This window comes from Ascaphus truei, chromosome 19, assembly GCF_040206685.1.
Source record: "Ascaphus truei isolate aAscTru1 chromosome 19, aAscTru1.hap1, whole genome shotgun sequence".
NCBI classification, from domain to species: Eukaryota; Metazoa; Chordata; class Amphibia; order Anura; family Ascaphidae; genus Ascaphus; species Ascaphus truei.
The window spans coordinates 19,408,861-19,433,010 of NC_134501.1; the positions used below are offsets into that span (position 1 = coordinate 19,408,861).

The 24,150-nt window shown below is 41.6% G+C and overlaps 1 long non-coding RNA gene across 2 annotated transcripts in view; it reads right to left on the minus strand.

Annotated features, from left to right (window-relative positions):
* Positions 1-401: 401 nt before the first annotated feature.
* LOC142470231 (uncharacterized) overlaps positions 402-24,150 on the minus strand; it is a 42,359-nt gene continuing 18,610 nt past the window's right edge. The window contains exons 2-8 of one of the 2 annotated variants that reach the window (XR_012789244.1): positions 18,345-18,368; positions 10,816-10,907; positions 8,788-8,831; positions 6,458-6,652; positions 3,914-4,081; positions 2,961-3,065; positions 402-1,150 (exon numbers count right to left, since the gene is read on the minus strand). This is a non-coding gene — a long non-coding RNA (uncharacterized LOC142470231). The remainder of the gene's footprint in view (positions 1,151-2,960; positions 3,066-3,913; positions 4,082-6,457; positions 6,653-8,787; positions 8,832-10,815; positions 10,908-18,344; positions 18,369-24,150) is intronic. The other variant, XR_012789243.1, reaches the window with a different exon arrangement.

The window sequence follows — 24,150 nt, forward strand, 5'->3', positions numbered from 1 at the left end:
TATGACGATTGCAGTACAGTCCATGCATCTATAAGTGGAAAAAAGGTTGTGCTTCACTTTAAGTAAGTTTTCGCTTTACATACATGCTCCGGTCCCATAGCGTACAGTATGTTAATGCGGGGTATGCCTGTAACTGATAAACAAACCTGGTTTCCCTCACTTGCATTTAAAATTAATCATTACTATCAAACCGACACCCTATTAAATGCAGATAAAACCAATGGTATCCTTTCTAATATATCTTAATTACACCTCCTGACCCTTCTCTTCCCCTTTCATGCTGAAATCTTACCAAGGAAGGGGATGACGGCTTGACAGTATATTACATAGGGGCATAGGACCTCGTCCCTCGCCCCCCCCCCCCCCCTCCGCCCTCCCCCATCAACCTATCCTTTCCCAGGTACCACAGTATTAGGGAAGTGTTCAGTACTCGGGCATCATGTGATAGGTGAAGGAGGCCTGTCCGGTCTTTTTTATACAGATTCATTCTCATATTTATATAGACTTCGATGGGACCTTACTTTTTAAACTCAAACATTTTCTATGAAAGTGTCCATTTTTGGTTGAGAGAGAGTCCCCAAAATCTCAGCTTTTTGGGGGCTTGGATTTTGGCACCAATGATTAAAAGGTAGGTGATGTCTTAAATACACAAGTGTTGTTTGCTCCACCCAGCGCCTGCCACCATCACAGTATGGACTTTGGAATATGTCTTTATCTCCATATACCTCCGTTAACCCGTCGTGGACTCTGTCAATGTGGTCACCTCTTTTCCATCTCTTTCCATGAAGAGCAGAGAGTCCTAAATGTTGTGCTGCCTGGGACTCTATTATGGAGGAGTCTGTATGACCACATAACTTGAAATGCCTTTGGGAAGGGCGCGGGGCCTCTGTAACCACCACGCCCCCACAAGCAAATCTTGCGGGTCCCCAGTTTGCGCACTGCTGCTTTAGAATACACAATCTTCTGATTCCAGAACTTTTACATAGTCCAGAACTGTTACATAATTATGTATATTTTTTAACTATGGAACTAACACTTTCCATGGCACTAAGATGTTATAGGGGAATGTCTTCCACACTTATCCCTTTCTCTTGAGTTTGCACTTGTCCAGTTTGTTGAGTGTCTGAGAACACTGGGGGTGACAAAGACTCTGGAAGGAAAAATCAGGGTAATGGTATTAGACAGAGCAGAGTCAAAAGCAATCCAGGGACATTAACAGGTTATCAGGCAAGGTAACATGAGGGGTTAGGCAAAACAAAGTCCAGTACAGATCCAAAGTTATAAACAATAGAGCAGGCAAGTTACTTGAGGGGTTAGGCAAGGCAAAGTCCAGAACAGTTCCGAGGTCATACACAAGGGAAGCAGGCAGAATACTTAGCTAGCAGAATACAGGACAGAGACATGAACAGTAGAGAAGACCAAAGTTGCAATGCAAGGAACACAGTACTTCCTGATCTTTAAATAGGACTTAATCAGGAAGTGGGAGAGTCCAGCAATGCAATGTCTCAGGGAGTTGTAATTTTCATCTGCGTCTCAAACCTGGTGGACACTTGTTTTCTTAATACTGGATATCCTGGCTATTCGCCGATGCACAGGTCTGACAGAGTGACACTTCATTTTAGTAATGTGCAGGTAAAAGAACCTATCCAGACTGACCTCTTTTCCATGACCGACTAGTACAGAACATCCATTTTCCTGAAGGATAAAGGCTGGGTGGCTGTGCAAACCTAATACGATTTTATATTGATCCCAAAATTGGCTAACACTGGAACCTCCATTGCCTGGGCTACGAAGGTGGGGTTTTTTTCTTACATGTCTTTGTCTGGTCTTTAATTGTCCTCTGAAATCATTTGATCGGGCTTTTGAGGACCACAGTGACAATCAACAGAACTAATAACAAATCTCTACAATGCTTTATTATTCTTGCCACTCACACCTTATATTTCGCTGTGGAATATGGGAGCACATTATTTATAATGAGTTGATTATATTATTAAGACGAGTTCCCGTGGTCTGCTCACTTCCGGTGTAGTCTGTCTTATACATTAGTAATGTGTCAGCTAAATCTATGGGAAGTGAAGTCACAAGCAACAATACATACTGTATGGATATAAGTATATACACAAACAGAAAGAACAACTGATCATTTGATAACACACACTAATTAAGGGGTTGCATTCTGGATTTTGTATTTTTAATAATATTACTGCTTCCATTGTTAGGGTTACAGTGAGTAATAACATATTATGCAGAGTCCTAATACATGAAATGCAGTAAATATATATTTGTGAGGCATGTCTCTAAACAGTAAATCTGTCTAATAATGTGTGAAATTCACTATTGGTCAATGTGTAGCAGGTTCCTCAGGGAGCAAATTAGTTACTTAATTATCTCATTAGTAATACAGGATGTGTGCAGGGCGATTGCAATTGATGGTTTGCAAATATTACAAGAAAATAAAAATATCAATGGAGGTTTATCGTTTTCATCCCTATGATATAAAACCAGAGTTGGCTGTTTGCTGCTCTTTATCCCCAGCGAGTTCTAGCATTGAGACTAAACAATGTAAACATAATCCAAAGATGATCTACTATAAATGATCAATAATGGTTATACTTGTACCATTAGAAGATAAATAGCCATCTAGAAAAAACATACGAAGTTCTGGGGAAATAAAAGCACATTTTTAAATCCGATAAATAATGATTTTTACAGTATGAATAAAATGGAGATGTTAGTGGAAGCAAAATACAATGCAGTTAGACTCCTGACATACAATGTTGTAAATTTGTGTTATATTTAAACAAATACCATAATTTCTCACTTAAACAGGTGCTGCTAGACGGAATCAATTGAAAATTGACTTTTTGCTCCATATAACACATACACCAGTTTAATTCATGTCTGTCTGAGTGCTTTTAAACTCCATTGACCAACTTATAAATGTTTAAAATACTTACCTTGTGGTCTTCCGACAGTCTATCTATCATTGTGTCTCTTTGACAGTTGACACTGGGTGCACTTACTGACGAAGACTTTTCTTCCAAAACTTCCCATCAATTGTGCTGCAAGGAAATGGAAGAGTGAAGGATTTCTTGCTAATGGTGTCTAAGTAAGTCTGCTAACCTCGCTCTCTCACCGGTGGGAAAACATCTTGCTTACTGTGCATTTTAAAATTGAATCAAGTGTGTCACTGAACATGAAGTTTCGCAGATGCTACTTTCAACCTACTTCCAATTAATGTTAATTTTGCTATGGATTCGTCCCTTAATGTCACTGATGGGAATTTGCAAAGTTTGACTTGGTTTGTACGCGTGCTTCTTGTGCATTTTTCATGCAGAACAAAACTGCAGATTACTACTTCTTGTTTCTTTTAGTTTCTCCTCTCATGCCTGAAAAGAGGGCATGCAATGTGATGTCAATTAGGCAACGTCTATGTTGTCAAGCTGTGTCACTTACCGTATCGGGGAAGGGGGACTCTGCTTTATACTGTAGTGCCGACGAGTATTCTAAAACAAATCTGGGGCAATCACCAACAAGACCCAGGTACATGCTGGGTACATGCTGGGTACATGCTGCAACATTTCAGTGACATTTCTGCAGACAGACTTATGGCCCATCGGATTAACAGCAAGGGTCCCTGGCAGTCCCATTCAAACTGAATGGGACTGCCAGGGACCCCTGCTGTGTTACACCGATGGGCCATTAGTCTCTGCAGAAATGTCACTGAAATGTTGCAGCATGTACCCAGCATGTACCTGGGTCTTGTTGGTGATAGCCCCAGATTTTCCAAGGCAAATTTAAGCAAAGTTTTAGAATACTCGTCGGCGCACCTGTATTAGCAGCTTCTCTTCATATGCCACCTTTTAATTCAAAAGCGGGGGAGGCGTGAGGCCTCTGTAACGTCCCTTACCTGCGGCCAGCCGGGTCTTCGGTGACGCGTCACCATGGCAAAGTGGCATCAAATGACGCTGCAGGGTCATGTGATGCAGGGTGGGGGGCGCGAACGCTGGCGCTCCCAGGCATGATGGCGCACTCCAAAAACTTTGCACACCCCTGATCTACAGTATGGAGTCTTGGCCTTTGTTCCAACCAAAGAGAGAATGCACTGTTAGTAGTAGTAGGCATCTGTAAAGGTATGTCCATAAACATTGGAATTTTTATAATCTCCTGTATAAGCATTTGTAATGTTACATTTTATTACATGTATAATATTTATCTGAGACCCACAAGTCGACAGCTGAAAAGTGTCTAACAGCAGAAATCGAAGTCAAGCTGACAGCAAAGGAGTGTGTTATTTTTGTATTGCCACAATGTTCTCCAAACAGTGAAGCAACTGATTTACGTACATTTCCTTTTTGGATGACAATGCTAAAACCATAACTTTACAATCTAATCCGAGAGCGAACGTCAATCAGAAACAGCACGCGCTACAAATTCTTAAAATAAGATTGCTTTTATTAAGTTGTCAATTGAAGTAATGAAAAGTATCATTCACTGTCCTAAATTTCATCACCCAAATAAAATAAAGAACAAACAATCAAACCCTACAATGAAAAATTCACTGCGGTTCGTTAAAGAACTGATACCAGGAAGTTCAGTTTATATGCGTATAATAATAACAACCTGTGCAGTATGTGTTAAATATATCGGATATACAATATTTGAGCCATGTTTGTTACCACTGATGAAGTTGCTGTTAAAACTGGCAGGCTATAACAGCAAACATGAAATAGCACAACAAATAAAGGCGAAAAGCGCACGAGGTAAGTATATAGTAAAAGATATATTCTCAGTTACACATGTAAATGAAAGGATGGGGGAGCACAGTTGTGGGAAACAGGCAGTGTAATGGGTCTAGTAATTAACACTAAAATAGAGCGGTTATACCCTGAGCGAACGTAATAGCTCAGGTGGCAGATGTCCAATTGAAAGGGCGAATATACATAAATGTGTATATGTGGGTGAGAAGGTAAAAATGGTAATATATAACTTACACGGCCTTGTGTAAGCTCAGTCACATCAAGGTTTCTTTGGGGATCCCGTGATCTTGCAATGATCCTTTTCTCTCCGCGATGTGAGTTCTTCTTCTTGATGTATGTCCTTATTGCTTCGTGGTTCAGTGTTTCCACTCCAGAGGGATTTCCTTCATCCAGGAGATCCAAAAACTCTCTGCTGAATTGGGGGGTGGGATCCCCGCCAAGGGTACGGTAGGCCTCTAGGTCATCCAGCTGACGATGCGCCTCTGCTACATAATATTCTCTGTCGAGCACCACAGTAGCGCCACCTTTGTCCGCCTTTCTATGGTTAATTTGCTTCTGTGCCGAGCGTCAAGCAATCCTCCTGAGAAACATGAACCTGTCTTCAGGCAGGTTCTGGAATAGGAAACTTCTGTGAAATTCTGTGCTTTAAACCACAGCAGAAGCGGCCGCATCAAGAAGAAGAACTCACATCGCGGAGAGAAAAGGATCATTGCAAGATCACGGGATCCCCAAAGAAACCTTGATGTGACTGAGCTTACACAAGGCCGTGTAAGTTATATATTACCATTTTTACCTTCTCACCCACATATACACATTTATGTATATTCGCCCTTTCAATTGGACATCTGCCACCTGAGCTATTACGTTCGCTCAGGGTATAACCGCTCTATTTTAGTGTTAATTACTAGACCCATTACACTGCCTGTTTCCCACAACTGTGCTCCCCCATCCTTTCTGTATTCATTGCCTACAAGGGTCCTGGATAGATCCTGCTGGGGTTCCGAGTCACAGGAGGACATCACTTGAAAATCACACTCAGGCAGTATCATACTCCACTTTTTTATATTTCCGCATATCTGACATAGCTCTACAGAGATAGCGCCCGGGTACCCCCTCCAACATACATGTAAATGAAAGCTGACACTAGTCATGATACGCAAATATTAGTGAGCCGAATGGGCAAATCTTCAACAGGCGACCCACACCATCACCATGTGGAAGCCCAACTCCAGCAGATGAGTGTACCACGATCGGAGAGTTGGATGTGACGTCTCTCTAAAGGCTACAATAGCAAAGCAGTGAGAAAAGCACGAGCCACAAAGCAGCTTGTGTTACACTATGTTTTAAACGAAACACAATAAGGTTATGGTACGTAAAGAAAAGTAACCAAAGCCTTTCACTGCACAACGCACCCAAAACACCGGTCTTCCCACACTCACGCCACTACCCATACAAGTTACACAAACCTTTTCCAGTCTCTCAAACGGCAACTAGTTGTGTTAAGAATATTTCAATATTTAAGAATATTTGTGGGAAACTGAAAATACTTCTTTTAAAGATACTGCTTTAGTATCTCTACAACGTTTTCTTAAACGACATACTTTTCTTCTTTTTTTTAAAGAATGATATCGCTGGATGTGCTGCTCTTTCTAAAAGAATATTAAAGCACATACATGGTGACATATTGAACTTACACTCTGATGTCAGCACCTGATGCATAGGGAAATGGAATGGCTTGCCCAAGGTCACACAGAGCCTGGTCTAAACCAAGAGTATCTCATTTCAAAGAGCGGCTTCTTCACCACAAGGCTGTTCCACATCAGTCCATGGTCTTCTGCATCTACCAAAGCTTTTTCAAGTGAGTCTGCACCAGTCCAGGGGGACCACATCTAAAGGGAGACAAGTTAGTTCAGTGCTCAAGTACATATTCAATCATTGCGCTTTCTTTTAAGACAGATTAATAGTGGCAGCTGCTGTGTTGGTCTTTGATGGTGTTTGTGGACACATGGGCATTAGGCAGTAAACGGAGATCTTCAATTACTGACTGATCTTAGAGCCGTTACTTTCTGGCTTCTCTATCAGTCAATGGTTCCCGTGCATGTGCCATTTTTCTTACTACGGTATTATTATTATTATTATTTTATGTGGGTGATTGTCTTTTATAGAACATTACTATGTGAAAAGCATTACTCTGTGAACTGGAGACTCAGGGTCATTACCCGTTTCATTCACTGACAAATAAGTGAAATGTCTTGTGATTTAATTGAGATGATTATATGTATTTATTACTCACTGGCCTGCGATACGTGGGGGTCAGGACACGATTAACAGCACCGGGTGCATTAATGGCGCATCCTCAACCAAAATCCACTTTGTGCTAAACACACTATAAGCAGAAATGTGGAGAGCTGAACATTTGTGAAAGAGTAAAGGCAATTTCATTTATAAAGAATAAGCCATATGAATACGTGTTTGCTGATACATCTGGTGCAGAATGATATTTGATACGCTGTTTAAGTATTTTTATTTAGTTAACATTGCAACACGCTGCAACCAAACGGATACCATTTTTTTTTCTATCATGCAATTTTTCATGTTTTTGGCGACAGTCGAAAGTGACCATTTGTGAAGTTTAAATGTGGGATTTTAGCAGTGAGGTCTCTGTCAGATTATTCTATATACTTAGCAATGTGGTTCCCACCCCATACTTGTTGTTGTGTTCTAGACTCAGCAGGAGTGCTGCAATATGCAGGGTATGATTACTGTCAGCTAGATATATATTTGTGCATCCAGCACAGTACAAATATCATAAACAACCGTTGGAAACATCTCAGCCCATGGATGTATCATGCTAAAGCTCTGCCTTGCAATTCAGATGATCACACCATAGACACACTAACAATGCCTGTTTCTACAGGTAACATACTTTCTGTGTGTTCACAAAGGGATATAAAAAACACCCAGGTTAAAGCTGCAGTTCAGGCAATATCCTGCATATGGTTTTTTTTTAATAAATCAGTTCTGCAGTAAGAAAAAATACTTTTAGCATTTTCTGTTTTAAAAAAAACAACTTTGAAAGGCCAATTTTCTTGTATTCTATTTTAACAAGCATGCTTGTTCCTATAGCAACGATTTACATTCCCCATATTTAAAGATGTCGCCAAACTTTGCCGATCAATAGACAGAGAACGAATTGACCGGCAGCTATGCAGTTCTTTAGGTAATTAGAGATTGCCCACATGAAACTATTGAAGTAAAAAAATAAATTTAAAAAAAATAAAAAGAAAGACTGAACTGCAGCTTTAATACACAAGTTGCATTTACAGAAGCAGCTCTGACTCACATGATTAATGCTTGCCTTAGAATAATAATTCTGATGTCATTTATACAAATGTCTTATAGGTTTATTTGGGATAACTTTAACGGGATAACATGAAGGTTCTTCCTACAGTGAGTTGTTTACTAACAGTATTTTCTTCTGATGTCATTACAAAGTTCAGGTATGAAAAAGGATTATAAATGACATACAATACAATATCTTAGTGATAAAAATACTCTGAATTGCAGAAGATAATCAAAAGATATATAAATACCACCTAATCAAAGTGGGTGGGAGCGTGTACGTAGCACCAGTTAAGATGGCAAAGTAAGATTTTAGTGGAGCAAACAAGCCATCTACTCATTAAACCTAGGATACTTCAAAAGTTAAAAAGACCAAAAACATCACCGGCCCATCAGTGGGGGATGTCTCATCATCAATGGGAGATGGCTCATCATCAATGGGGGATGTCTCATCATCAATGGGAGATGGCTCATCATCAGTGGGGATGGCTCATCATCAATGGGAGATGGCTCATCATCAATTGGAGATGGCTCATCATCAGTGGGGGATGGCTCATCATCAATGGGGGATGTCTCATCATCAATGGGAGATGGCTCATCATCAGTGGGGATGGCTCATCATCAATGGGGGATGTCTCATCATCAATGGGAGATGCCTCATCATCGGTGGGGGATGGCTCACCTTGTATTCCAGAAACTCCGACTCTGACCCAGAGAAACGACTTGCTATGAAAAAAAGACCAAAATGTTACTAAAATAATAAAACAAACCTTTCAAAAAGAACTACAAAAAAAGCTTTATCAGATCTTAAAGATGAACTATGAACAGTTTCAAAGAGAACCAAGGCTTTGGAAAACAGAGTTGGGCCAGTTGCTGAATACCAAACTGGAGCGGAAAATGAGATTATGTCCCATATTCTGTCAAATCTGATACCGCCAATAATTGCCCCATTTACTTCAATAAACACAAAAATATTTTCTAAAATGCCAGTCAGTAGACTTCATGGTCATCCCGGCACTCTGATCCACTCTGACCAGGTTGGGTTCATCCCAGAGAGACCGGCAGTGGACATCAATTGGGCAATTAATCTAAAGCAGCATTATAACTCATCTAAATAATCTACTGTGCTTTTGGCATTAGACATGGAAAAAGCCTTTGACAGGGTTGATTGGGCTTTAGTGCTGGAAGTCTTGTATAAAATGGGTTTACCGCAGCTTCAGCATAGGTGGCTCAATCAGCCCCTTCTTCAGCACAGGAGGCTCAATCAGCCCCTTCTTCAGCACAGGTGGCTCAATCAGTCCTTGCTTCAGCACGGGTGACTCAATCAGTGGCTCAGTCTTTGACTGTCCTTCCAATCTGAACTGTTGGGGGGGGGGTTGGGTCTAGAGGACTGGAGTTGAGCACCCCTGGTTTAGAGCACCAATTTCTAAATAGTATCTGAGCAATATACTCATCACCTTCTGCAAAAGTGAAATCTGACAGATTCACCTCACTACCATTCTCGATATAAAATGGGACCAGTGAGGGATGTCCCCTTTTGTTGCCATAGTTGTGGAGACTATGGTATCCAAGATAAAGTGCTAAAAATAATAATAAGGGACCCCAAAATAAAAGGAGAGAATATAAGATTTCTCTCGTGGCTGGTGCCACACTTGGATTCATACATTTGGATTGCACTTAATATTAAGGTAACGTTTTCTAAGCCGGAAACACTTGGTCACTTCCTCCCCAAAACATACAAATAAACAAATGTATTAAAAAAAAAGAGCCCTAAATATCTAGGTGTTTATGTCCCTAATAAGTATGATTTTCTCTTTGATGCAAACTAGCCCACACATTGGTTTATAAAATGTTTCACCATAAAGTAATACATTGAGTTACCTCTCATTTTCAAGTATGTCCTGGGCACAGAGTTATGATGACAAATACATGGGTACATTAAATGAACCGGGTTATACATTATATTATGGCATTATGGGATAATGTATCCATTTCTTAGATATGCAAGATAGCCTCTATTAAAATGAATATCCTGCCACGGGTTCTGTATCTCTTCCAAGTCCTCCCAGTTAGTATCCCATCTATATACATTAATAATCTAAAGAAATTTGTATCTAAGTGTATGTGGGAAGGGAGAAAGCCAAGAACAAGTTCCATAATGACTAAATCAATCTTACTGGGAGTTCTAGTGTTGCCAGACTTTCAGAGAAACTATAAGACTTGTAAATTAAGCCACCTTATTTATTGGTCCTCTCTGGCAGGTCTGAGACCTCGAGTTGATATTGAGAGAGATCTAGCCAAAATTGAGGGTTTCTCCTCACTCCTGTGGGTGCAGTACTCAAGAAGCACCTACGAACCAGCTTACCACATACTCGATTTAAACAATTTCTCATCCGTTTCCTCCCTCTTAACGCTCCTCTTTGAAAACCCTAACTGTATACCGGACAGAAACAAAAACTTGAATCCATGGAAACGAATGGGAGTGCTAAAAGTCAAGGACCTTTTTGAAAATGGCCCTATTAAACCCTTCTGCTACTTTCATGCTGGCCGTAACCTGTCCAACAGGTTATTCTTTCAGTACCTCCAACTTAGACATTTTATTTTGAATCCTGATTTCAAGTAGCTACTCGATTATTCTTTATGTATGAATAGAACCTTTACCGTAAATTCAATATAATAAGCACACAAAAGATTAATTTTAGCAACTTACAGTGCCAGATGACCATGATCTGAAAATGCGACTCATGATGACGCAAAACTGGATTCGGAGGACTGGGATGACATCCAAGTCATCCATATGTTCTGTAATAAAAGAAACCAATATTAAACTCCTACATAGCTGGCATCTTACCCCTATGTGACTATATAATATTTATCCCTCCCACTCCCCCTTTATTATTTATTTATAAAATGTTTTACCAGGAAGTAATACATTGAGAGTTACCTCTCGTTTTCAAGTATGTCCTAGGCATAGAGTAATGATGACAGATACATGGTTACACATACATAGTTACATTAAGTGAGCAAGGTTATACATTATATACAAGACATTGCATGGACAGTTAGAGATAATATATATTATAGGCGTATGTAACAGTTACAGATCAGATTAAAATGTAAGACAGCTTTAGTTTTCAAAGAACTTACAGTAGACTGGTGGTGGCTGTGAGAGTTTCTGGTAGATTGTTCCAGTTTTGGGATGCACGGTAACAGAAGGAGGAGCGGCCGGATACTTTGTTGAACCGTGGGACCATGAACTGTCTTTTGGATTCAGATCTCAGATGATAAGTGCTGCACGTGGTAGAGGTGAGGAACTTGTGTAGATAGGCGGGTAGCTTGCCCAGAAAGTATTTGAAGGCAAGACAGGAAAGATGAACTTTGCGCCTAGACTCAAGTGATGGCCAATCCAGTTATTCTGGCATTTCGCAGTGATGTTTGTTGTAGTTGCATTGGAGAACAAAATGGCATCACATTTGATAATCTGGGTTTGGGGTGCTGTGCTAAATACTATGTCCCCATAGTCTATTATTGGCATTAGCAACTGCTGTACAATACGCTTTCTGACCAGCAGACTTAGGGAGGATTTGTTCCTGTAAGGATTTGTTGTAGGTACTGTGGGAATAAATGCACAATGCTTTCTATGTGGGGGACAAGTCCCAACACCTAAATCACTTTAAACGCATCCAAACACTAATTATCAACATGTTAGACCTTTAATGTATCGCTGGATCTTTTGATGTTTATATTGAACAAGTCTGGGTGAGACAGACACTCCAGAAAATTACTCGAAGATAATATATAACTGCCACCAAAAGTGACATTGCCAAGGCTTGGAAAAGAAATACTCCAACTTCAACAGCAACCATAAAGGATCGAACCACCGATGTTCTAACCATAGACAAACTGTCAAGTCTACTGCACAATACTTACCAAAACTGTTATACTGTACAATAGGAACCCTGGTTTTGATTTATTCAATCAGCATAATTCGGCCTCTATCCATGTCTCTCAGTTTAAAACACAAATGAAAGAATTAGCAGTTTGGTCTTGTGTAGACTGAGACCACTGTTATTTATTTTACTCTCTTTTAAGTATTTGCCTTATACATTAATCTTGAACGTCTATGTCTGCGACCTACTTTTCCCCCATTTAACCCTTACTTATTTTCGGTACCCTTCCCCATCCTCTCTTCTGTGGCTACGCTGTGACTGCCCTCTTGTTACTTACATTGATTTTGTACTGACCTACAATGTCATTTTTTTTTAAAAATAAGGTCTAAACAAAGAGTTTTCAAGAAAGTGGGTGTATTATTTGCATTCTCTAGTGCAGAAGTGTCCAACTCCAGTCTTCAAGGGCCACCACCAAGTCAACGACAGTGCCACTGATTGGGCCACCTGTGCTCAAGCAGGGATATCCTTAAAACCTGACCTGGTGGTGGGCCTTGAGGACTGGAGTTAGCTGCCCCTGCTCTCTCTAGTAGGTCATGATGACAATGTCTTCCTTCAGACCAGCAGATACATTGCTTTAGATCTGATGCATCACTTTCCTGCGTGAGTATGCATCCATCCATAATGCGAAATCCAAGAAGAGAAGTCAGCATCTATTAAGACCTCTGTTGGTAGATTCATATATCTAAGTGTTCATATATCTAAGTTGTGATTGGACACATTGTTAATGATCTCATTTATGAGTTTGTTATTATTATCCTTTTGCATGTTATTCGATAAACTGCAATAGTGCCGAGTGGGGCACAATCGTGGAAAAAATTCCCATTAAAATCAATGGGAGATTCCATTGCCCCGATTGGCACTATTGCAGTTAAATGAATAACCCTATTCTATAGAGAATAATGCCTATTCTCGCGGCTCCGAAGTTATCATCGCCAAACCGCGCGGTTTCCCATGTTCAGAGATAGCAGAATTAAATGTAAGGAAAAACCCTATTCTCTATTGCAAATCGCATCTTCTAAACCGCTTCTCGAAAAAGTAACAAACTGCGCAGTTTAACAGCCAAACCCCCCGGATTGCACGTGCTTTAGAAGTGGAATGACCGGACGTGGCGCTAACTCCATCCCAGTCTGACTTTGCTCTCTCGGCCAAACCCATATGTCAGGCTCTGGAGGGAATTCGCAATGCCAATCTCGCCCCCTTGAGGTTGCGTGAAAAAAATGCGTGTTTTTAGAAGCGGTTTGCAGAACAAAGCTTCGATAATTGCAGCTTTTGTCAAAAAATGTGAGTTGGAGGCTTTTTTGACAAACCGATCGGATTGGCAGAACCGCAGTGGGGAAAAAAAGCGTTTTAAACACGGATTGGACATGTGATAAGGGCTCACAGAATAGCAAAGCATGTCAATACACTTCTAAGTGCTAAGAGCTACGAGAATAGGCCCCAACGCGTTTTATTTGTTTTATTATATTGTCATTAAAAAGTACCACAAATTCAAAAACACTAATACATCATTAAGTAAACGGTGTGCTTTGGTGTCAAGGAAAATCACAAAAGAAACACAATGAAGACGGCCTCTTTGTGAGACTGAAACATCGATTTTATTTTGTGTCATTTCTCAATGATCGATAGTATAAGTTTATTTCATTTATGTCTGTGTGCTTCTGCTATTTTTGACATGGTTAATTTCAGCAAACTCCAAAAGGCTCACAAGGCAGTGGGTGACGTACTGTATATACAGAATCCATAAGGCTTTGAGCAACGCGTCCCTTTTGTTAATTTCCAGGTCTGCTTCCCTCCCAGTTACGAATACCTCGCCAAAGCACATCAAGTCTGTGCATTATTTGCTCATAATGTACTGTATGTTGGCAACCACTTACACTGCAATAAAACAGCGACAGTATCTCATGTTTTGTATAATGTTTTTTTTATTTCTAGAGGAAATACTGGTTATTCAAAGCTTTAGAACGGGGGCGGCCAACTCCAGTCCTCAAGGGCCACCAACAGGTCAGGTTTTCAGGATATCCCTGCTTCAGCACAGGTGGCTCAATCAGTGCCTCAGTCTTCGGCTACACCACCTGTGCTGAAGCAGGGATATCCTGAAGACCTGACCTGTTGGTGGCCCTTGAGGACTGGAGTTGCCCAGCCCCTGCTTTAGATTATGGAAAGTCAGTGGGCCTCATGCAGAGAGCATAGAATTTTAAAATTGGCGAATTTCATAAAAAGTAGATTTTTTGGAGAGTTTTATTCTCCATATGCAGAAAAGTGCGAATTCTGCTATGTTTAACATGGATGCGTGTGGCGAGTTTAAATTGGCGAGATGCGCGCTTCAGAAACGTGTAAAAACAAATTCGCGCCTTTTTTTTCCCCTTTACTATAGGCGGTGAGCGCCATCTTGCCATCTTTTCCTGGCGCGGCAAAAATGCGAGAATCGCGCCATTTTCTTGGCGCGAACAGCCGCTACATGCCGTTCGCACCTCTCTGCATTCGGAGAGTTTTAAAAATGGCGAGATGGAGGTTCTCGCCAGCCGCGAGGCGAGTTTTAGCAATAGAAAAAACAAAATGGCGCGTTTTTCGTAACTCGCCATTTTCTGCCGGTTTCTGCGCGAAATTGTACAAAAAATGGCGAATTTCGAAATAACGATGCTCTCTGCATGAGGCCCAGTGTTTCAGTGGCGATAGCTCTGCTGCATGATGTGGGGATAACACAGCAGCGTGATGTACTTAACAAATGCAGGACACAACATCTCATTTTCAGGGACCAGAGCCGTCAGTTTCTGCTTTTACATGGTACTCATCCTCTCTCGCTGCCTAAAGAAAGCGAGTAGGACCCGAGGTAATGGTCATGAAACGCGCATGCAGCTGGTAGTAATATGCTGTCATTTTTCTCTGTCATTTCGATTCTGCCACTTGTTTAACCCCTTCAAGGCTGGAAACAGAGTGGAACACACATTTGCTCCTTAATGCAGTTTCCTTTGCAAGCCACAAATGCAAGGGTTATCCCCCCCCTACCCCCCTACCCTTTACTTCAATATGATTCATTGCTAGCTCCAGGTTTATAGAAGGTTCAGGGCACAGGTGGTCTTTGTTTATAGAGGAGGGTTATTACCAAAAGGACATGAAAAATCCCTGGGGGTTCAGATCAGGAAGTTCAATGAGGCTCCAGTCTCAGGCTGATTATATATGTCCTATGGCAACTTTATTGGTTTTCGGAGCAATTCTATTCCGGCCGCAACAAACATCAGTTGCACGACTATGTGAATGAAGATATATCATAACGGCAATAAAGCTTTCGATTAAGATTTAAATTCTGGAGTGTTGCAAAGACGTATTAAAATGCTTTCACTGGCAAAGAAAAGTAGTCAAATATGGCTCGTACGAAGTCACATTTAGTCAACAAGAAACAAGATGGTAGGAGGGGATCGTTGTATGCAGTATTCTGTGCTCAGGTGGCTGGTCCAGTTTGGTATTACAGCACAGTAAGTGTTGAAAGAATGCTAGTTAAACCACCCTGATTAGCATAGCACTTAGCTGTTTTATTGTTTGTGGAAGAGAGAATACAGCAGTATCATGCTCCATGGCTACCTGGCCTGTCATGCCACTCTTCCAGTCTTCATGCTATCTGCATATAGTACTTTACAAAGTCCCTTCTAGAAAAAAAGATCACATCTCATGTAGAAAGCAAGAAAAGCCTTAAATATCTGATGCTTATTTCTGTATAACAACTGTGTATTGGAGTCTAAGGCTGCGTCCATAGTAAGTTCAGCCGTGCGGAGGCGCCCGCAAGCTGAGGGAAAGCGGGTGCTTTTCCTGGCAATGGTACACGCGCCATCCGGGGGCACGTCTAGGGGCGTGCCAGTGACGTCACGGAGCTGGTTCGCCCTCATTGGGCGAACCGCTCACGTGACCGGCCTGTCGCGCCAAGAAAACAGTTTGAACTGATTTATTGCGCAACGCGCGCCCCCTCCCGCATCCGCGTGCCCGCACACCGCATGGAAGCGATCACTGCCTTGGGCAGTTTGATCGGTCAGCGTGTACACGCCTCCGCACGGTCTGCCCGACCATGGACGCAGCCTAAAGCTAGTGATGATATTGCCAGCTCTAAGTAAAATGAGAGTGAAAAGCGGGTAATCAGGCGGTGCACAGCTGCCGTCAGGATATGAAACAGGGAGTCCACACGCTATTTGTCTAAAAGTCCATGTTTAATGAGTGCATGACAGCACAGAACAAAACTGCTACAAGGTACTTCTTGACGCGTTTCGTCTCGTTCGAGACTTTGTCATTCTTTTGTCATTCTTTTCACTGTCATACCTGCATGGGCTGGAGCACGCATCAGAGTACCCGGTTCAGAGTACCTTCAATTCATCCAGTGATCGGAAGGCGACGTGTCAAGATCGTGAGTACCTACCCTTCTTTTTCTCCCCGCAGTGGGACTGCTCTGTGTGTGTGACCCTGGGACAGTGAGGGCAGTGGTGGGGGATTGCGGTGTGTGTTGCCGGTCATAGTCTCCTGGCTGGAGACACGGCACCGCCGTTTATATCTATCCCCCTTACCACTTAAACACCCCATCCAGCAGAAAATCCTGTTATCACACAGAGCACACATAAGACTTACTTTTGCTCATTATCCTATATGGTTGGACTCTGAAGGGGAACCGTTTATTGCATTGTTTATCCAGTGGATTTCGTCTGGATCATGTGTAGTGATTATTTGTGCACAATTCTAGCAGCATCAGTCATACCCTGAAGCAATTCTGGGACACTTTGCATCTAAGTAAAATGAGCAATGCTGAAAGTACGAGAACTCCAAAAAGATACAATTCATATAACCTTTTATTTCCTAATCCTGAGTGGTGGGGTGTGTGTGATTCTTTTTCCTTTCGCCTAGTATTTAAAAATATATAAAAACCCCATGCAAACAAAAGTGCTAATTAATACCTCGGCCCCCTCTCCCGCTCCCGGCATCAAAAGATTAACATTTCAGGGGTGGAGGCACAGGCAAGGAGGGGGCGTGGAGTACATTTCTACTTTGAACACCCCGTATGCTAACGCCTCCTGTCTTACAGTACATGTATGCAGTAATCACACGTCGTATTAACCCACACTTCAGAGGCAAACGTGTAGATTAATGACAGTGCTAGCACAGCCATAAGAACGGCATGTCATACATTGTTTTGTAACAACAAAACGCGTAATTATGTATTGTCACTCAAACAACTTCCATCCCAAACAAACAGAAGGTCACACGGCAAAAAAGCTCGCAGCTCCTAGGGAAAATTACAGCCTTGATCCCAGCCCAAATATCCAGCACATTCTAAAGCTCAAAAACTGTAATTAAGTGTTGGGTTTTTTTTTTAGACAGCTCTTTTTGTTTAGGGTTTATGTAAGACGCCTTGGCAAAGTGTTCAAACAATAGTGCACTTTTATGCTTTGCAGAAGAAAGAACCATGGTTTTCCTGCTACACGGGGAAAAAATGTCAGTGGCCTGTGAAAGGAGGTGAATTCCCAGAGTCCTCTTTTCAATGGCTTGTTTTCCAGTCTATTTTCTAGAGATGAGAGGTTGTTTTGTGATGTACGTACAGTATGAGCCTCTGAATTCATGGTGGCTCAGGTTTGCACCAGCTCAGTCCCAGTGAGACCCCTTGTAAAATCATTTGAAATCATGGTGGAAACATTAGAGTCCTCCTTTCTGCTAACCTCAAACCCCCCAAAACAGGACATTACCTGGCCATTAACTTAAACGTTAATTACATTTATGATATTAATTATATATTCAAATAAAAAAAATAACTGTAAGGTATCCCTGGTTTGCATAGGGTCGCCATATTGGTTTTTATAATAAGGGACGCCGAAATCCAATATGAAAGTGATACGTCATAATGAGTGATAAATGATTTGCAAACGCTTGGAGCTGGCTGGTATTCCCCACATGAGTGCTACATTCTTTATTTATTATCATCTCTGCGCTTGGCCGGGCGCGGGCAGACACGCGCTCAACCAAATATCGGTGGGAGAAAAATGATTGCCTACAGGGATGGGTGTCATGGTATTATGAGATGACTAGGCAGTGTCCTAACTTTATTATTTGAATACTTTAGTAGGGCCACATTTATCGGAAAAGGGAACTATTACACTCAGGTGGCGCTAAAATACGGGACAGTGATGTGTCACGACAGGCCTTTCTGGGACAATGAGACAAGTACATGGAATAAGGGACAATCCCGTACGTACGAGACATCTGGCAAACGTAGGTCCACACGGAACCTCTCACTTGTTCGATTGGCCGGGATACCCACCTGCTTTCCTCAGCTCCCAGGAAGCTGTGAAGAACAGAAGAGGAGAATTTCAGGAGATTGTGACTAACAGATGAAGTCACAATGCTGGAACGTCTGTAGAGACCTCTCGGCACCGCAAAGGTTAAACGATGAAACAAACGCTCAGTGCTTACAGCTTTAATATGGGCTGAAGGAGCGTCTCACTGAGATAAAGGCTCTGACTCTGAAAACAAAGCAACAGGCGAACCCGATTCAAATCCCAGCGTCAGCTTCTTGTGACCTTGCGTAAGTCACTTTGTCTCCCTGTACCTCAGGCACCCAAAAACATAGATTGTGAACTCTATGGCGCAGAGACTCACTATGCTTGCAAAATTCTATGTACAGCGCTACATAGACTATCAGTGCTACATAAAGAAAAAATATATGTTGTGAGGTGAGACTATAGCCTTAGTAGAAAAAATATAGCGTACAGTAATTGAGATAATATACAGATTGTGGTTAACCATGTGATATAACACGTATTTTATAGTATCTATAAACTAGCGGAAATACAGATAAAAAGTTTCAATGCATATTCCGACCTGTACAGTTATTCTGGTATTCTGCTAATTCACTTCCTAAAAATAACAGTGCCGCCTGGTCAAGTAAGAAGCTTTCATTTAAAGCTTCATTTAATATTTAGTATTTTAAAACGGCATCAATCCTTTTAACCATATCTGGTTAATTATGAGTGTTTTTCTAAACATTAATTATACATACACTATGGAAATGTAAGAAGTCACAATAGTAAAATGTAGTTACAATTCTATTTCATACCACATAAGTTCCAGTGTACACTGTAATATATATATATATATATATATATATATATATATATATATATATATTGAAAACATACTGTGATACTTTATTTCATTAACCTGTTAGAAGATTTAATATTATTCACATGAAGGATGTTGGTACAGTATCTGCAACATAATATTTTTCTGCAGCGAAAAGGCCTCACAAATTAAGTATGTTAGGCTATTAAGTGCGGGTGGAATATATTACCAGGCGTTCGTAGCCTAATTGGCCCAGAACTTGAATTACATGAGACGTTTCCATACTGTATGCAGCCCACAGAGGGATATCCTTATGACTAAGGGACTCATCCATTAAGAGACGGGCCACATTCTGATAGCTCCATTCTTTTGGGGACATAAAACAGTTCATGATTAACATAGTTATGAAGAAGTAAAAAATTACACAAACCACCAAGACAAATGGGCACTAAAAGAAAGTGAGCCAGGGACTCTTTAGTAGATATCCAACATCCGCTATTTGGGGTTTGAGAATAAAATAAACACCAGTACAATGGGGAATTCTATCAATCTGGGCAGTGGGATACGCAGGGGGAAACGGTGTAAGTGATTATTAACTGAAAAGGTGTAGAGTAATGGGAAATCCCCCCAGAGGAAGTACAGTAGTAAGGGCAAATATATAGTAAAATAACTAAAATATGCATAACTAAGTAACTGTATATACTGGGATAAGGGGCAGAATATAAGATGTACATTAAGTAGGGTCTATGATTTCAGCTCTATTCAAATGAATGAGACTAAAATATTCTGTCACGGAGAAGCAACTTCACATAATTTTTAATAAAGTCCTTGCTCCCTTCCGTTGCCCATCCAATATATTTCTAGTTGCCCTTTACCTCTATGCTTGCTACAAACCTCACGAATGTGCAAACTTCTTTACATTTGAGAAGCAAACTGCAACTTCATCTTCACACCTCTGCTCGAGAAGAGTTCTGTGTTATTGGATCTTACCTCTACTCGAGAAGAGTTCTGGTGTTGTTGGATCGCACCTCTACTCAAGAAGAGTTCTATTGTTGGCAGATTACACCTCTACTCGATTAGTGTTCGTGTTGTTGGATCACACCACTACTGAAGAAGAGTTCAGTGTTGTTGGATCACACCTCTACTCACGAAGAGCTCTGGTGTTGTTGGATCACACCTCTACTCCAGAAGAGCTCTGGTGTTTCCAAATCACACCTCTAGTCGAGAAGAGATCCAGTGTTGTTGAATCACACCTCTACTGAAAAAGACTTATGGTGTTCATGAACTCTATGTAAGGGATCCAGTCCTGGGTTCGGCTGGAACTCACCCTTGCAGGGCTATAGAGCTTCCTGGCAAAGCCCTCCCTGTACTGGGCAATTGGAATCACCTGGTTCTGGACTTACACTGTAGTCTGCTTGATGCTGCCTTCTATGCAGCTCTTCCCCTATTGGCTGTCTATGCTATTTAGGGTCAGCCCTTCCCCCCAGGAAGGGGCTGAGCATAATTCCTGTTTCCCTGGTAACCTGTGCTTGCTAAAAGCACCTCTGCTTGGCCTACCTTGGGCCTTCCCGTTCTTGTGCTGAAGCGCTGGATCTCCAGCACTAAAGCTTCAATATTCCTGTGGCCTGTCTGCATACCCTGCTTCCAGAGGCCCTCGATCCTTTTTATGCCCTGTATCTGTGCGTGTCACAAGCACTTCTGCTTGGCCTGACTTGGTCTTTGTGTGTTGAAGCCCTATGCTGAAGCTTCGTGTTCCTGTAAGCCTCCTTCATCCGGAGGTCATTTCTGTGCTGAAGCTGCGTGTTCCTGTGCCCTCCTCCATCCAGAGACCATTCCTATGCTGAAGCTCCTATGCTGAAACTCTATGCTGAAGCTCCTTGTTTCTTGTTCCAGAGGTCCTCTCGTGCTGGACCATCAGCGCTGGATCCCTTGCGCTGCAACTGCTCTGTTCCGGAGGCTTTCCCTTGCGCTGATGTGCCTATGCTGAAGCTCTACGCTGAAGCCTTCCTGGTACTGACCCCGGCCTTTGACCTCAACCTCCACTCCTGTACTGCCTGCCTTGACCTCAGCCTGGATATCATTATTACTGCTATCTCCAACCCCAACTCGGCTACCCACGATGACGAAATCCGCAATCCGGACCAGGCTTCGCGGTCTCAGGTCGGTGTTTATCTATCCCCACCTCAGCCCCGCGGTCCGGTCCAGGTTTGTGGTGAGCACGTCCGTTACACTCTACTTGAAACTTACCTCACAATTCCTCTTGATGTTTTCTTTCAAAGAAAAATAATGCATTTGGGGTGAAATACAATCCTAACTAAAATGTTATCTACCATATAAGACAATTATATTGATATTCTGAAAGTTCGGTTTGTGACTAAACTGTTTTGCTCATTTTCACTTTTTGTTTAGAGTAACATTATTCCAGTAATCCACCCAGCCTTAGAACCCCGTCATCTTACAATAAATGTCGTGTAATTGCACCAAAAAGGCAAAATATACTTTGTTGTAATTACAAAATAGAACAACTTGTAATGAAAAACTGATTGCTTCTGTAAGAGGTAAGTAGAACATCACCTGTGTTCTTTCATTTCATGATAAATAAAGAAAAGTGTGGGATGGCATAATTATATATTGTACATAGTTAATACATTCCTCTATCTGAAGTTCTTAAAGCCTTTTATAAAATGTCTCTAGACTGCAAGAATTTGTTTTTGTACACTAAGAAAATAATGACTTTAGATTTCTATGAAATTACCTTCATGACGCTTCACTGCATAACTAGTCAGATTACATTACATCAAATCTCAGTGTCCCTCTGCATCACTTGCTACTGTTTCAGAGCTCATAACATCCCCATAAGTAGAGCATCTTTTATATCAATTAAAATCTTCTTGTTTGACCTATTAACCCTTCAGATTAGTTCAAATATGAATATGTTTAACAAGCACCATAAATATCTGTTCAACAAGGTGTATAGTATGACAACAATATTAACTAGATTAAACAAGGATCCTTCTACAGAAGATGTGCAAACATGTGCTATAGTCGTTGTAGAATGATGGAGAAAAACTCACTTCACAGGCCACCCTTCCAAGAGCAAGCCATGGTTCTGCTTTAGCAGCTCAGTATTCAAAACGATCAGAGTCAGGAGGCAGGAATGAACGATCACCGATATATGCCTCCACATGTTCATAGCACTACAGTAGTTCCATTAGAGGTGTCTGCTGCTTTTGCTCTAGTATGAATCATGCCATAGTGATGGAGCATTTCCCATAGTGTTGGGCCTCCTTGATGACTTCCACTTCTATTGCTGCCACCGCCACTGCCCCTAGAACCACTACCACCACTATTTATACCACCAAAAGCGACTTGGTTTGAGGCCCGAGAGGAAGAAAGTGGTGTAGATGGTGATGAACAATGTGTTGTCTGTTTCTTTGTGGAATGTACCACCATGGACGCTGCCCTCTGTGAATCTATTACTTTATTGACCTCATTTCCATCTCTGCCTGGACACAATCCGTTAGCTTCTCAATGCAATTTGCCTCAGTCTCTTCACCATGGGGCAAAAATTATTTAATTCTGTCTTTGAAGTGAGTGTCTAAAAGTGTACCCTAAAAGTATTCCTCTCTCCATTTCATACAGACAACACTGGGGTTATTTCTTGGGCATTTAAGCAATTTATCAACCATTGCCACCATGTCATCATCATCATCATTATCCTCATCCTCATCATCATCATCATCATCATTATCCTCGGCATCCCCATTATGTTGCATATCAATTAATGTTTTTTAAAGGAGGAACATTAGAGGGAGGATCTGGCTTATACCAGCATCATCGCAGATCACAGGTGTGGTGGCTTCCTCAAAGGGCCTCAGCAGTCTACACAGCTCTCCCATCAGATGCACCTAACTAGGCTGCAGAAAGGCCTTATGCAGCTACCTGGCATGCTCAGACCATAATCATTGACCGCCTTCTGCTTCTCATCGAGACCCTCAAGCATATATAATGTGGAATTCCAGAGTGTTGGCACCTCCATGTTCAGCTTTTGACGAGGCAGGTTGTTTTGCTCCTGCAGCCTAGACAGGGCACTGCAGGCTGTGTATGATCGATCGGCTAAAGTGAGCACATATTTTTCTGGAAAAGCTCTGCACATTCCAACACTGAGCTAGGACATGAGTAACTATTAAATTGTGTGCAATACAAGGAATGTGTGTCATGTTGCCTTGTTTTCGTGCTGCAACCAAGTTGTAACCGTTATCCCACGCAACAAACCCAACCTCAAGTGCCCTGGGAGATACCCACCGCTCTATCCCATTCTGTAATTCTGCTAAGACATCAGAAGCTGTGTGGGCCTCTTCTTCCAAACTCTGCATACATAAAGTAGCATGTCTATGGCACGTCTTGCTGCTGCAGACGCTGACTGTATTTTTTACCTCCATTTGCGGTTTAACAGTATTATTACTACATTAAGTAAAACACATCCAATGGACATTAACAGTCAGGTAGTCACCACCTCCAAGACCACTACTCCACATTTCAGTATTGAGATGTACACTACTGCCCTATGACTGCGCAAGAGCCTCAACCACTGATGCAACAACTTTGCTGTACTGTCCAGCAAGCACCTGGTTAGATAAATATTATCTGTTTGGGATGTCCCAACGTGGCTCCTCACATTAGATAATCTCTCTAAAACCCTCAGATTCTACAAATTTAAAAGACAGCAACTCTATAGCAAGCAATTTAGCAAACTCGCCATTCAGCAGCAGAGTTCTGTCATGGGTGCAGTGGCATTTGTTACCTTTTAAAACACTTCCCGAACTGTGAGCTGCTGTCTCTTTGGGTTGCATATCTGGCTGCTTGGACTACTAGTAGTAGTAGCACTGAAATGTTGTCTGGTTTGCAAACTGCTGCAGCGCCGGCTAGCATCCACACCATCATCATTGCTACACCAAGATCACCAAGTTCACAATGGGCCAATTGTAAGCATGTGACAGGGACCC